The 14,796-nt window shown below is 42.9% G+C and overlaps 1 protein-coding gene across 1 annotated transcript in view; it reads left to right on the forward strand.

Annotated features, from left to right (window-relative positions):
* Positions 1 to 14,796, forward strand: part of TTC21B (tetratricopeptide repeat domain 21B) — a 557,642-nt gene that overhangs the window by 350,588 nt on the left and 192,258 nt on the right. The window lies entirely within an intron of this gene.

Genomic DNA, 14,796 nt, shown 5'->3' on the forward strand with positions numbered 1-14,796 from the left:
GTTCTATGTACATGTTACAAGTACATGTATGTTCCCTCCAGTTCCAGTTATGAAGACGCAAATACATGTGCGTCCACCGTTAACATGTCCTCTTTCAGATCCGCCATGAATGGGCCGGATATTCCATTCCTAAGTACGAAAGGCCACCGCCTTTATATGGTTCACTTATGCCATTTTACAGTTCAGACGAGTAGGCCCTGATTCTGTCATCAAGCTTTTCTTGCTTTCTGTCTCTGAAGCTCCAGTCCGAGCCTGCATCTGTGACCATGAACTTTGTCTCATCCTCTGCGCGGCTCACGATGCCTGACATCAGCTTGCTGCCTGCCAAGAACTGTATTTCACCTTCGAAATTATCTGCTCCGTTCCCTGCCCAATGCATTCCTGTCTAGTAGTTTAAGTAAACATTCTGCCAACTACCGAGCAGAGGCCCGGCTTCTCTGTCTTTATACAAGTAATTCATAGCCCTATTACCATGGAAGACTTCTGCCCTCGCATCTAGTGTAGACACTTAGACGCTTGTACACGCACTAACAGTCAGTATAGTCAGTATAGAATAAGATTCTACTCCAAGAAGGCCTCTCTTTTGGATAACATAGTTCTTTAAACATAGGATGTTAGATATGATTTGGGATTAGGTTGACTTGATCCTCTAGACATCTGTCGCCACATGTAGAGCTAAATGTCAAGTCCCCTTCACCCCCTAGCTGCACGTCAATCACACGTCATGCTGCTGTGCGCGCATTTCTGCCAAGTAATTCTGCTGACATTGCGAAATTCTTTCATGGAACCACCCCATTATGACATCATACCTGATGACGTTCCTTTGTTACGCCCAATCACGCCCATTGTCATTACGCATGAATAATGTTATCTTCCTTATCAATTGTTACGCCTCTCGCATTTGCTTCACTGTAATGCCTATTGTATAAAAGTAATTAATTATCAATAATGTATGTACTTCACTTCCTGAGCCTCCGTGGTGATGGAACCTGGAGTCCACGATTTCGAAATCATCCATTGGAATAAAGCCCGTTCCTAACCTCTAATACCACGGATTCTGCCTCTTATTTATTGAACTATTTTTATTATGTTCCGTATCAAATTAAGTCCCGGTAATTAAATTATTTACCACATAAATGGCGCCCGAATAGGGACACTTTCTCATCTCACGCGCCGGCGGTGCGTTGCAGGCCCGGTCTCCTGCCACAGCTGGACGGACAACAACGCGTACCAGCAGGATTTCCTGTATCTCCCTCCGGTCAAGCGGGGGCGACTGAGGCTGCGATCAACACCCAGACGAGGCGGTGAGAAGTGCGAAGTATCCCGACCAGAGCCTAGCTGAGAGAGCAAGATCCGAGGTATACAGAGGCCCACCAGGTTTCCGATGTCCCGACGTGTCCGAAGTTTTCGAGTCGAGTCCAGTCCAGTCCGGTCCAGTTCAGTTCAGTTCCGTTCCGAGGCCTTCCGTTCCGAGCTACCCGGTGAGTACCATTACTGGGGAGGCGTTCTGACGTGCACATAGGTTGTGCCGGTCAAGACGGGTTTGGGTACACAAATCCGGTCTGCACTGTTTTAGCAGTGTATCTGTACTGTTTAGCAGTATATCTAGTATATCAAGTATATAAATTCAGAATAATCCAGTAAATGCCGAGTATTATGTTTAGTGATTAAATTTTCTTAGATCATCGTCATCATCATCGCTGCTCATTAAATATTAAATGTTAAATGTATTAATACGTCCTGCATATTGTGGTGTGAATGACTGTTCATTATCGTGGTTTATTGTATTAAGTTTGTTCAAGATCAAGTATCAGACCAGTTCTCAATATGCCGCTCTTTTCGAAACTAAGACAGATCACAACTAGAAAAGGGGTACTCGAAGAAGCTGTTCCCATTCCTCCTAGGGACACTCCAGGGTACTTCATGTATCATAAACACGGCCTAGACGCTATATTATTTCTTGATCTATGGGTAGACTACACTAAGGAATTACCAGAAAGTCAGAGGTGGCCCGCAGCTGGGACCTGGGATGCAGATTGCATCGTGAAAGTAGAGGAAGAATTATGGAAAAAGAAAGCCAGACAGTCACAGAAAGACGCCATTGAATTATGGCGTAAAGAATCGTATAGACGCACAGAAAAAGCACGTAGACAGGAAGAGAAGAGTAAAGAGAATTCAAATAAAGTTCGAGAAAATCTATTAATTGAAGAAGGTACACGAGTAAAATCAGAACAAGTAGACCGACAAAGAAATGCTTTTATGAAGGGTATGTATCCCCTTCTGGCCGAGGGATTACCTAAGGCTATTCCGGGGATACCAAAAGACTTGCCACCCCCATTATTTCCAATAAAAGTACATCCTAAGGGGCATCCTAGAACCGCAGAAGATGTTTTCCTTTCCTCATATTTAGATGACGCAGCTCCCGAGTATGCTAACCCCGCCCCACATAGACCGTCGGCCGGGGAGGTTCAACGCCAAGATCCTGTATCTGTATCCTTACAGCATCAAATCCTGACACAAGTTCCGGCAAGCACGTCCGTTTCCACATCTGTTCCTACAGCTACTTCTATAGCTGTGTCGTCCACACCTATAGTTGCTGTATCGCGTTCTACGAATCCTTTCACGCCCGATACTCCAGACGGGGCTACTGGAGGTGCTACCAACATTTTTTTCTACGCCACCCAGAGTAAATAAACTTACCTTTCAAGAGTCAGCACATCCACGTACCCCCAAACTCATAAATGCCCGCACGCTTAAGGAACTTCTAGTAGATTGTAGATATGACCCTGTGCCCGGCAAAGAGGACGAAATGATCATGGCATCATTACGTATCAGACGAGCCGCGGTGTATTTAGGGAAGTTACCAGGAATGACTGTGCATCTAGATAATATATATCATTATGTCCAAACAGGGCGAGATTCTGAAAGTATTAACAGAGCTATGGAATACCAGAAAGTGGAGATACAGGGGGAACTGTTACGTTTCCTCATAAATTGTGTGATCAGAAATCAAGACCGACCGGGGGTAGATACGGAAATAATGCAAACTCTTACCAGATGGAGCCAGAATATATCAGAAGGGAGACATGATAGGCAAAAATGTATAATAGCCATGTGCAGAAAGATCCGTAAAGAATTAGAACGCCTACACGAAGAAAGATTAGCGGTAGACCAGTTTGAACAAAACGAGGAGGAGGGAGGATCAGGACTGTCCACAGGACAGTCAGAAACCATAGCCTATGTAGGTAGAGGAAGATCTTGTAATAGTACTAGATATTTTACTGACCCGATACATCCGATATGTCCAGATAATAACAGGAATTTCCAAACACCTATAATAAATATGAGATCCCCCGAGCATTCGTTCCAAGCCGCTGACAAATTACTGCGAGAACGAAGGGGTTATCATTTACTCGATTCTATGGATGAACAAGAATTAGCCAGGTCAGCCGTTCATTGGGTTGACAGTCCCGGAAAATATGGTGATGATACAGTAGCACACACATTTTTGAACCTCACCCCAGATGAACAGCGTTTAGCTGGGATTTATATGATTCAACAACTTCTTATACTATATAAAAGCCAACATTCAGATCCTGGTCCCTTACCTGATATATTGACTGAATTACTCACGAATAGATGGAAAGGTTCAGGTACTAAGTTAATTAAGGAAATACTAGAATCCAGAAGGCAGTACATTCTTTTTGTATGTCCAGAACATGATTCACTGCCCATCAAGGAAAGACCGATGTATTACATGGACAGACAGAATCCCTTACGAGAAGTACACCCAATAAAGGGCGAGGACAATCAGTTTAAACGTGTATATGTATATACGCCCATATCAAAAATAGAATTGTTAGAAATGAAGAAAGTGGTACCCAGTCATGACAAAGACCCAGCGGGTTTCCACCGAGAAATTAAAGACATGTTACTCATGGGAGAGTATACCTATCCCGACATTATGACAATATTAAAGGTATTAATGCCTGCTGGCATTTATGAAAAACTCAAGGAAAAAGAGTGGGAGGTAGGAGACCAAAAGATAGAGTGGACAGCATTAGAAAATGAAGAAAAGGCCCGAGGTCCAGGTTCGGGACTTGGGGACAAAACTAAAGCACTACCAGGTTTACTAGTACAGGTACTGCCACGTTTATTAACCACGAAAAAGGAAGACTGGGGTGCAATCTCAGCCTGTAAACAAAAGCAAGATGAAGACACTAGTGATTTCTATGCCCGATTCGAAAAATGTTTTGGTATAAATAGTGGTATAAAAGCAAGTAGCGAGTCATACCCACATCTGTTTGTGACAAAATTAGTTGAAAATTCCTTGCCCCAAGTGAAGAATAGAGTATTAAAATTCGAGAGTACCTGGCAAGGTAATACCCCATCACAAATGCTACAAATGTTACAGTACCATTACAATAGAATTAGAGAAGAACAAGAACATGAACAAAGACGCATGAAAGACACGAAAATGAAAATGCTAGTCTCCCAGACAGTTCCAGCTGAAGGACATAAAAAGGGTACGACACATTCTGGTGATTCAGCAGGACCTGTAAAAGGGACATGCAACTACTGTAAACAGCCAGGACATTACATACACGACTGCCCAGTCCTGAAGCGTAATATCGCCACAGGTATTACAAAAGAAAGACCACGGCCACCTAGACAGGATCAGAATGAACAAGGAGCACCGCAGCATGCACAGGCCATGCCAGCTCCACAACAGTCTATACAGTTTGTGCCAGCCGCACCAGCGTTGCCTGCTGCTGCCACACAAACCACGACACGACAGCTGTACCAGACCGCACAGTATGACTATCCTGATTATCAACGATATGCATGAACCAGCCTAGAGAGGGAAGTTGACTTACCCCTTATCGAGGTCCCTGTAGACCAAGAAGGACCTTATGTACATAGTGAATTATTAGGCCAAGATAGAAAATTTTTACTTGATACAGGGGCAAGTCGAACAACTATAAAACGTAGTGAAGTTCCAGGGGCACCCCTCTCAGGCTCACAGAATATTTCCCTTGGTTTTTCAGGAAAACCTATTGTTAATGAAGTATCACAGCCTCTTCCTCTTACGATAGGACCCTTGACCAGAACTACAGATTTATTGCTTACTAAATCATGTCCAGAAAACTTGTTAGGTATAAAAACACTGAAAGCTCTAGGAGCTATAATATGTTGTTCTCCGGAAGGAGTAAGATTGTTCTTGCGTGATTTCAAAGGTCATTATGTGTCTCGAGACATGGATTCCCGACTGCAGACTTTACCCACACATTTATGGGCACAAGGCCCTACAGATGTTGGTTGCATGAACATTACACCATATCGAGTCACACTAAAGGCAGGAGTGGTACTACCACGAATGCGACAATACAAGTTACCGCCAGATGCTGTAATGGCTTTACTGCAAATCATTGACGAGCTTATTGGCCAAGGAGTGGTTGTGGAGACCGACTCCAATGTATGTAATTCACCGATAATTCCGATTCTTAAACGAACTGATCCAAAGGCTCCCCCTGTATATCGATTGGTTATTGATCTGCGCGAATTAAATAAATGTATTGTACCACAATACCCCGTAGTTCCAGACATCTCTTCATTACTGACAGCTATTGATTCCGAAGCAACGTTCTTCACTGTAATTGATCTCAAGAACGCCTTTTTTAGCGTCCCAATAGATCCGGAAAGTCAATACTTGTTCGGATTTAGTTTAAATGGACGTAGCTTTAAATTCACACGCGCACCTCAAGGATTTACAGAAAGCCCCAGCATCTATAGCCAAGCACTGAAACGAGAACTTGACAGTATACACATGCCAGTCAACACTGCTCTGCTTCAATATGTCGATGATCTGCTGATCACCGCCCGAAGCGAACCTGAATGTGAAAAAGCATCACTGACGGTTTTACAATTTCTAGCCAAAAAGGGGCACAAGGTGTCCCCTTCTAAGCTGCAATTCTGTGTCCAGCGAGTTATTTACCTTGGTCACTCGCTGTCCAAGGAGGGAAGGCAGCTTACACCAGATCGTATCCAGTTAATAGCTAACATGCCAATACCCAAGACACAAAAGGAGGTGCGGGCTTTCATAGGCCTCACTTCATATTGTAGGCAGTGGATCCCTCAGTATGCATTTCTAGCAAAACCACTCATTCAATTAACAACACAGGAGGCAGCCACATCGACTGTCCTCCCTTGGACTCAGGAACACACACTAGCTTTTGAAAGCTTAAAGAAAGCTCTATGCCAAGCACCTGTTTTAGCAACACCATGTTACAGAAAACATTTTACACTCTTTGTTACAGAACGAGAAGGTACTGCCTTGTCAGTACTCACACAGGAACAAGCAGGATCACACAAACCGTGTGCTTATTTTTCTAGTACATTAGATCCCGTAGCTCAGGCTCTGCCTGCGTGCCTGAAATCAGTGGCAGCGACAGCTTTAGCAATCAGACAAAGCGATGCCATAGTGTTAGGACATCCATTGACAGTACAAGTACCACATGCAGTAGAGGTTCTTGTGAATCGAACGCAAACACAACATTTGACTATAGCACGACTTACAGGTTATGAATTAACATTGTTTCAGCCACATATAGAAATCAGACGTTGTAACACATTGAATCCTGCCACACTTTTACCTGTAAATGGAACAGACCCACTAGCTCATGATTGTATTGAAGTTATTACAATAACGACGAAACCCAGACAAGACTTGACAGATGTCCCATTGTCAGATCCAGACCTGACGTTGTATGTAGATGGTTCATGTATGAGAACAAGTACAGGAGAGTTAGTGGCCGCTTACGCAGTCACAACAGACACTGAAATTATTGAAACCAAGTGTATAAATACCTTGTCCGCTCAAGCAGCAGAGCTCGTCGCTCTGACACAAGCCTGTATTCAAGCCACAAATAAAAGAGTCAACATATACACTGATTCACGTTATGCATTCGGAGTTGTACATGACTTCGGCGTGCTGTGGCGAGAGAGAGGTTATTTAACTTCTCACGGTGCCCACATTCAGCACGGACCCCTCATTCATGCCTTATTAGATGCAATACATTTACCCACTGCAATATCGATTATGAAATGCAAAGCTCATACGAAAATTACTGATATCATTTCTCAAGGCAATGATCTAGCTGACAGAACAGCTAAACAGACTGCTCAAACTCAAACATCCGATATGACAAAGACAATAGTCCAGACGCCAACACATTGCATGATGGTTAAGGATCCCGCTCTTGATGTAATTGACATACAGACACATGCTACTCCAGACGAAATAAGGAAATGGACTGAGTTAGGAGGGATCCAAACAGATCAAGGATGGATGACGAAGGAAAAATCTGTGTGGTTCCTTCCTGATTCAATGGTCCAAGTCATTATTAACACTGTCCATAGTCCAGCGCATCTAGGAGAGAAAGCTATGCTAGACAGCATTCAACACATTTGGTTCAACAAACATTTACGAGCAGCAGCGAAACAAAAAGTTCGTACCTGTATGATCTGTTGTCAGTTCAACCCAGGAAAAAGCATTCCCGTAGAGCAGGGTGGATTTCAGCCTCCTGATCACCCTTTTGAAATCCTCCAGATGGATTATATCCAGATGGAACGATGTCGAGGATTCAAATATGTTCTCGTAGTTGTCTGTGCTCTTTCCCGGTGGACAGAGGCATACCCGGTTTCAGATTACACTGCCCCGACTACTGCCAAACAGTTAGTTCGAGAATTCTTCCCACGATACGGTTTACCACGTGCTGTCTACTCAGATAACGGCCAGCCGTTCTCATCCGAACTAATGAAACACGTTTCACTTTTGTTAGGTTATCAGTGGAAATTCCACTGTGTCCGACACCCCGAGGCAGCAGGTCTCGTGGAAAGACATAATCAGACCCTGAAAATTAGATTGTCTAAAATATGCAGGGAGAAAGGTGTCGACTGGGTAGTAGCATTACCAGTTGCACTCTTTTACATGAGAATGGTAGCACACTCTCGAACAGGGCTATCCCCGTATGAGGTGATCTTTGGCAGACCACCAAATATGTGGGGGACGCCTATACCACGTAAAATAACTGATATTGACTGTAATATGCTGACAGATTATTTGGCTTCCTTGATGTCTGCACTACAATCTTGTCGTTCACAGGTAGCTGCAGCTTTTCCTGACAACACTGAGGTGAAACCCCATGACGTAATTCCGGGGGATCTCGTTTTAGTGAGGAACTTTGATCGAAAGACTCAGCTGGATCCTAGGTGGAGGTCGCCGCAATTGGTCTTGCTCACCACAAGGACAGCCGTGAAGATCGAAGGCAGAAAAGGCTGGGTACATTCAAGTCATATCAAGAAATTTTATGGACTACCATCAGATGTGAAAACCACACCTCGCGTGTCTTCACCCATTGACTCAAAACTTCCTTTGGTTGACTCAAGCAGTCACGAACATTTTAAACTAAAACTCAGGTCTAATCAGTCGGGCAGTTTGATTGTTTAAGTCCTCTCCAAGGTGAAGCGGTTGAATTTGTCTCTGACATGTATCCCTTAGATCTGAATAGAGAAAAAACCCGAAAAATGTTGAAACGACATGCATACTGTAAATCACTGCGTAGTCATTGCACAGTGACGTTATTGATCTTGTTTTTCTGAAGTCTTTTAATAATTATTGCAAGTATATTGTTGCACATATATTATCCTATTTCTAGACATGTTTATAATGTTACTGCTGAACATTCTTTTAGTGAATTACCTCCACATGAATTGTCTTACAGATTTGCGCTGCGCAATAACACTTTTATTAGTATGTTACATCATTCCCATCAGGTTAGCAATGCTACAAATTGTTGGATATGTGGCCGACTCCCTCCCTATCAGAACTATAAAGGAATTCTACCTCTTTTTCCATACCCGTTCACACACAACGGCTCCTGTGGAGCATGGTTTAGCTTAATTAATTCCTTAGATTCAAATTCTGCAGTTTATCAAGACAACTGGGTATGGGGAAATCTGAACTTAGTTTTACTTAAAGTCTGCCACCCCAACAAGGAGGGACTTCCCAAAAGAACAGGAACTGATCTAGAAAATGAAGTATATGGATTAGGTAATTTTACGCTTAATCTCCTGATCTTGAATGTCGAATCCGAAGCTAATCCAAGTTTGCCCGCCATGTCAGTATTTCCAGTAAAAGGTGAATTATGTGTGAGAAAGAATGGTTCCATACATATGGGCCATAGTAGATGCACCACTGTAATAGAATTCAGTGATCAAGGCAAGTCGACATTTAGAGCTTCCCGCCATTCCTATTTTATATGTGGTCAGACGGCATATGTACGTTTGCCTCTAGACTGGGATGGTACCTGCTACATTGGATTCCTTTTGCCACCTGTTTTTCTAGCTCCTCCTGATTATCACAGAAATACTCATTTAGTACACAATAGAGAAAGGAGAGATCTCCCAATAGTCGATTACACTGAAACAGCATGGGAAAAATACACAGATTTCAATAAAGGTCTCTTTCCCTATATAGGTACCGTTACTAATAGTAAGCTGATACGTAGATTAACTCGAACCCTTGAAGCAGTAGTGAACGAAACTATTTCCGCCTTAGGCAATTTAACAGAAGAGCAGTCTGCCATGCGGATTGTTGTGCTTCAAAATCGTCTTGTCCTTGACGTCATCCTGGCTGATAGGGGCGGAGCTTGTAGGGTCATCGGATCAAGCTGTTGCGTATTCATACCAGAAAATTCGCCATCTGTATATAAAGCTATAACGCGCCTTCATAAGATTGTGAGCCAGATACACCAGAATCCAGGCACCTGGACTTGGTCCGGTTGGTTTTGGAGTGTGTTATCAGCCTGGGGATGGAGAGTTCTATCCTTCCTAGGTATTGGCCTTCTCATACTATTCAGTTGCTGTCTATGCCTGCAATGTGGACCAGCGATTTGTGGTCTGTATGCCACATCGTGTATTCCACATCAAAATTTTCGTTCAAAATCCCGGAAGAAGAAAGAACAACAAATGATGTTATATGAACAGATCAATGGATTGATGAAGATTGATATCTCTTGACGGGCAAGTAGGGGACAAGGAGGGAATGTGGAAATATGGATTTTTCCGGTCAGTTATGTCCCCTATCTTGGACCCCAACGGTTCTATGTACATGTTACAAGTACATGTATGTTCCCTCCAGTTCCAGTTATGAAGACGCAAATACATGTGCGTCCACCGTTAACATGTCCTCTTTCAGATCCGCCATGAATGGGCCGGATATTCCATTCCTAAGTACGAAAGGCCACCGCCTTTATATGGTTCACTTATGCCATTTTACAGTTCAGACGAGTAGGCCCTGATTCTGTCATCAAGCTTTTCTTGCTTTCTGTCTCTGAAGCTCCAGTCCGAGCCTGCATCTGTGACCATGAACTTTGTCTCATCCTCTGCGCGGCTCACGATGCCTGACATCAGCTTGCTGCCTGCCAAGAACTGTATTTCACCTTCGAAATTATCTGCTCCGTTCCCTGCCCAATGCATTCCTGTCTAGTAGTTTAAGTAAACATTCTGCCAACTACCGAGCAGAGGCCCGGCTTCTCTGTCTTTATACAAGTAATTCATAGCCCTATTACCATGGAAGACTTCTGCCCTCGCATCTAGTGTAGACACTTAGACGCTTGTACACGCACTAACAGTCAGTATAGTCAGTATAGAATAAGATTCTACTCCAAGAAGGCCTCTCTTTTGGATAACATAGTTCTTTAAACATAGGATGTTAGATATGATTTGGGATTAGGTTGACTTGATCCTCTAGACATCTGTCGCCACATGTAGAGCTAAATGTCAAGTCCCCTTCACCCCCTAGCTGCACGTCAATCACACGTCATGCTGCTGTGCGCGCATTTCTGCCAAGTAATTCTGCTGACATTGCGAAATTCTTTCATGGAACCACCCCATTATGACATCATACCTGATGACGTTCCTTTGTTACGCCCAATCACGCCCATTGTCATTACGCATGAATAATGTTATCTTCCTTATCAATTGTTACGCCTCTCGCATTTGCTTCACTGTAATGCCTATTGTATAAAAGTAATTAATTATCAATAATGTATGTACTTCACTTCCTGAGCCTCCGTGGTGATGGAACCTGGAGTCCACGATTTCGAAATCATCCATTGGAATAAAGCCCGTTCCTAACCTCTAATACCACGGATTCTGCCTCTTATTTATTGAACTATTTTTATTATGTTCCGTATCAAATTAAGTCCCGGTAATTAAATTATTTACCACACAGGTCACAATTTGCTTCCTGTGCTCTTGTGCCCGCCCCTAGGGTGTCTGTCTACCTGTGGGACTTTCCAGTGTTCAGCTAAGCTTACTGAACTTCTGCTATGTTCATATACTGGCTTCAATCTTTTTGGGCAGTATTCTGAAATTCCTATTCATTTCATATCCATGTCTGGTTTTCTGATAGCCAGCATACGATTCCTTCCAAATACTATATCTTTCAGCAGCCTTGGCCTTGTAATGTGTACCAGAACTAAATTACAGCATCCTGGATTTAACTACGATTCCATATCCATGCTGGATTTTATACCAGCCCATATGCTTTTCCCGCAAAAGCCTTCAATTCCTAGAATTCCCTTCTCGCTGCCTTGTCTCGACCGTTGCGGGCCATGCATGGGTGAAGGAAGCAGCACGCCTATGGCTAGCTAGTGGTATCTTGTGGTGTCGGGATCACTCCCAAGGCATGTCATGACAGTGAGCTCTTTTACGCTTCGAATTCCTTCAGTCCAATGTTGGTCATAGTTCCGAAGTTGAAGCAAAATCCATATTCTTAAACTGGTATTGATTCCTTGTTGCTTGAGCTTAGCTCTTTCAGTGCACCATTATATCCTGAACTTGTAACTATTTCAGTAATAGCCCTTTTCCCAGTCTCTGCCTAGCTTAGTTCCAGTTTGCTATCTTATTATCTCTGCTGCTTTAGCTTCATATTTCCTAGTGTGCTTTTTAATTGCTTTCTCAGAGTGTTGCCTTTATTTTCGATTATTTCATGTTAAGTACTACTCATCTTTAGCTGTTTGTCTCTCGTGAGTGTGTATAAAGTTCTTCTTCCTTGCTTTTACTGCCTTGTGTGCCCTTGTGATCACTATGATTCTTGCACCCAGCAGCGTTTCCTATCCACCATGATAATGGTCTTAGTTACTTTTCTAGCGTAACCAACTTTTTCAGCTCTACAGAGCCTCTTTTTGCATGTACGTCCTATATGTGGATATTTGCAGTCTGTATCTTTAATAGCAATTGTGAGTGAGGACCTCACTGAGTTTCAGTCCTTCTGTGTAGAGCTCCAGAGTGCTTTGCTGCACATTCCCTTTATTAATAATGTTATTATATGTATGTGTTGCTGGTCTTGGGTGTTAACTATTCTGAATCCCGAATTCTCTTGAGTGCCCTTCCTTCTGAGCTTTGACTTTCATGTCACCTTGTGAAGAACGTTCCCATTAGATCCCTTTTCTCCTCCAACGTCCTGTGTGATCTAGAGTAGCTCTGTTACAAATATTCTCTTCACTTTGTTTACCCTTCCCCCAGTCTTTGCTAGGCTCAGTATACATTTCCTGGTCAGAGTGACTCTCCTTTTCTCCAATACTGGATGCTTTGTTTAATGCTAATATAGCCTGCAGGTTTATGATTCGGAAATAGGACCAAGGTTCTTTACAGAGCCACATTTTTTTCCTGTAAGACATTTCTAGTCAAGCACACCTGGTAGCGGTTAGAAAAAGAATTGTTGTGCATGGCTTTTCGTTTAGAGGTGTTAGTCTTACCATCAATTGAAAATCCAGTTATATTTTTTTTCTGGCCCTGACCATCCTTCATCAGCACCTATTTCACTGCATTAGTCGTGTATACGGTCTTCAATAGTTGAACAACCAAAGATGCTGCATCTCCGATTAACCCCGCACCCTCCAAAACAGATTCTGGTGATATACAATTTTTTAGACGCATCCCTAGGGTTACATGCCTCTATTCTCACAAACCTGAGTTTTCTTCCTCCTTTCTGAAAACCAGCCTCTCTGGGATTAAGGAAAGCCCTGAAAACCTATTCCCTAAAGGCCTTTGGAGCACATCATAGCTGACTGTCCCTTATGGGAGGTGTCTCCACCAGTGCTTAATTTGAGCCGGTTTTGCTTGTCAGTCTCACCGGCCTTTATTTTTCCTATTCAGTTTCAGCCAGAGTAAGACAGAGAAACACGAAAAGGGGAAAGAAAAAGAAAGACAGAACAGTGACAAAGAAAGAAATCAGGAATAAAAACAACCTGTAAGAGTGAGATAAAGGTGGTGGGAGTGCCTGATGGTAAATGAAGGAGGAATGAGTTGGACTCCAAACTATCCCACATTAGAATTCAACACCCTTAAATTCGATGGCACTGGCTGCAGACTTCTGAGCAAAACCTTGGGCACTGGCTCCTGTTTTTTACAGATAAAGCACTGGTCTCCATCAGTGGCCTCCAGACAGTAGTGTTGCTCTATTTCTAAAAGAAAGTAGTTTCCTACAACTCCCTGGCTAGTTTCAGTAGTGTTTATAGAGGAAGAAGAGAGGATCTGAGTGCTATCTGCCAGCTTTGCACGGTTGTGTAACTAACATAGACCCAAATCAGTGTGGTTATCTGCCATTTGTAAGAGCTGTGTTTCGTAATCTTGCATATTCCTATTTGCTGTTTAGAAACTAAACACTGTACAATCCGTTTTGAGCCATTTGCGTTGTATGTGAGAGACATTTACCACGCCTGCCTTAACAATGCGGTCCGAACCACGAATGCCTCTTTGCACTGAAAAGCGCTGGACTTTGGAATAGTATAATTTACTATTCCAACTCCAGTCAGTAGGGAAACTGTTCGACTTAAAGTCCAGCATCAGTCCAACAATGCTTTCCTTAGGGCAAGTTTTAAACACTTGTGTGGTAAAAGAATCCATTGTAAATACACATTCGTGGTTCAAACTGCGTTGAGGCACAGCGTGATTCGAGCTGCCGTGTAAAGGCTGTTTCCCGGCCATTTAGAGGTGAAAAGAAAAGGTGTGCCTAGAACCTTAGTCTCTTTCTCTTAATGAAAACTGTGCGCTTGCTTACATGAAATGCTCTGCCGTCCTGTAAGTGTTAGCTGAACCAAGTGTTGTTGCACAGGTTGGCTATGCTGACCTTCCAAACCTCTTCAGATGAAGATTAACTCCTGTACCTCGTTGCAGTCTGGATAGTTCACCATTTCTACCCTACCCCACACAGCGCATGGATGCCCAAAGTTTTTATGTGATGTTGCTTAACTGTGACATTGCTTATCTACGTGGGACTTTTTTACGATTTGAATGAAGCTCTTGCATCCTTCCTTTTAGTGCACGTTGGATTTTCTGCGTTGTTCATATTCAGAAAAGGGTGGTGAATAGGACTCACAATAGCTGGACGCAAATAGCACAAGAAACAATAAAAGTAGAACGCCTTAAAGTGTTCCAGAATTCTCAACCTTACCCCAGCATGTGTTCTGGACACCATAATGGATATCCATACCCCTTCCTCTCCCACCACATTCTCGAGATCCACTGTTACAGGTAGCCATTGTTTTTCTGAAGTGTTCCAATGGTTTGTGTATAATGTTTAAGCCTTCTTTCTTGTGTATTAATGGTTTAGGCATTTTAATAAATATACAACAAAGCATTGTTGCAAGTAATAGACATTCCGAAGGGACACAGTTAAAACAAAGCATCTTACAGGATGCATCACACTATGTATTGTTTTTTATCATA

The sequence above is a fragment of the Triturus cristatus genome, chromosome 3_1 (genome assembly GCF_964204655.1).
Source record: "Triturus cristatus chromosome 3_1, aTriCri1.1, whole genome shotgun sequence".
Lineage (NCBI taxonomy): Eukaryota > Metazoa > Chordata > Amphibia > Caudata > Salamandridae > Triturus > Triturus cristatus.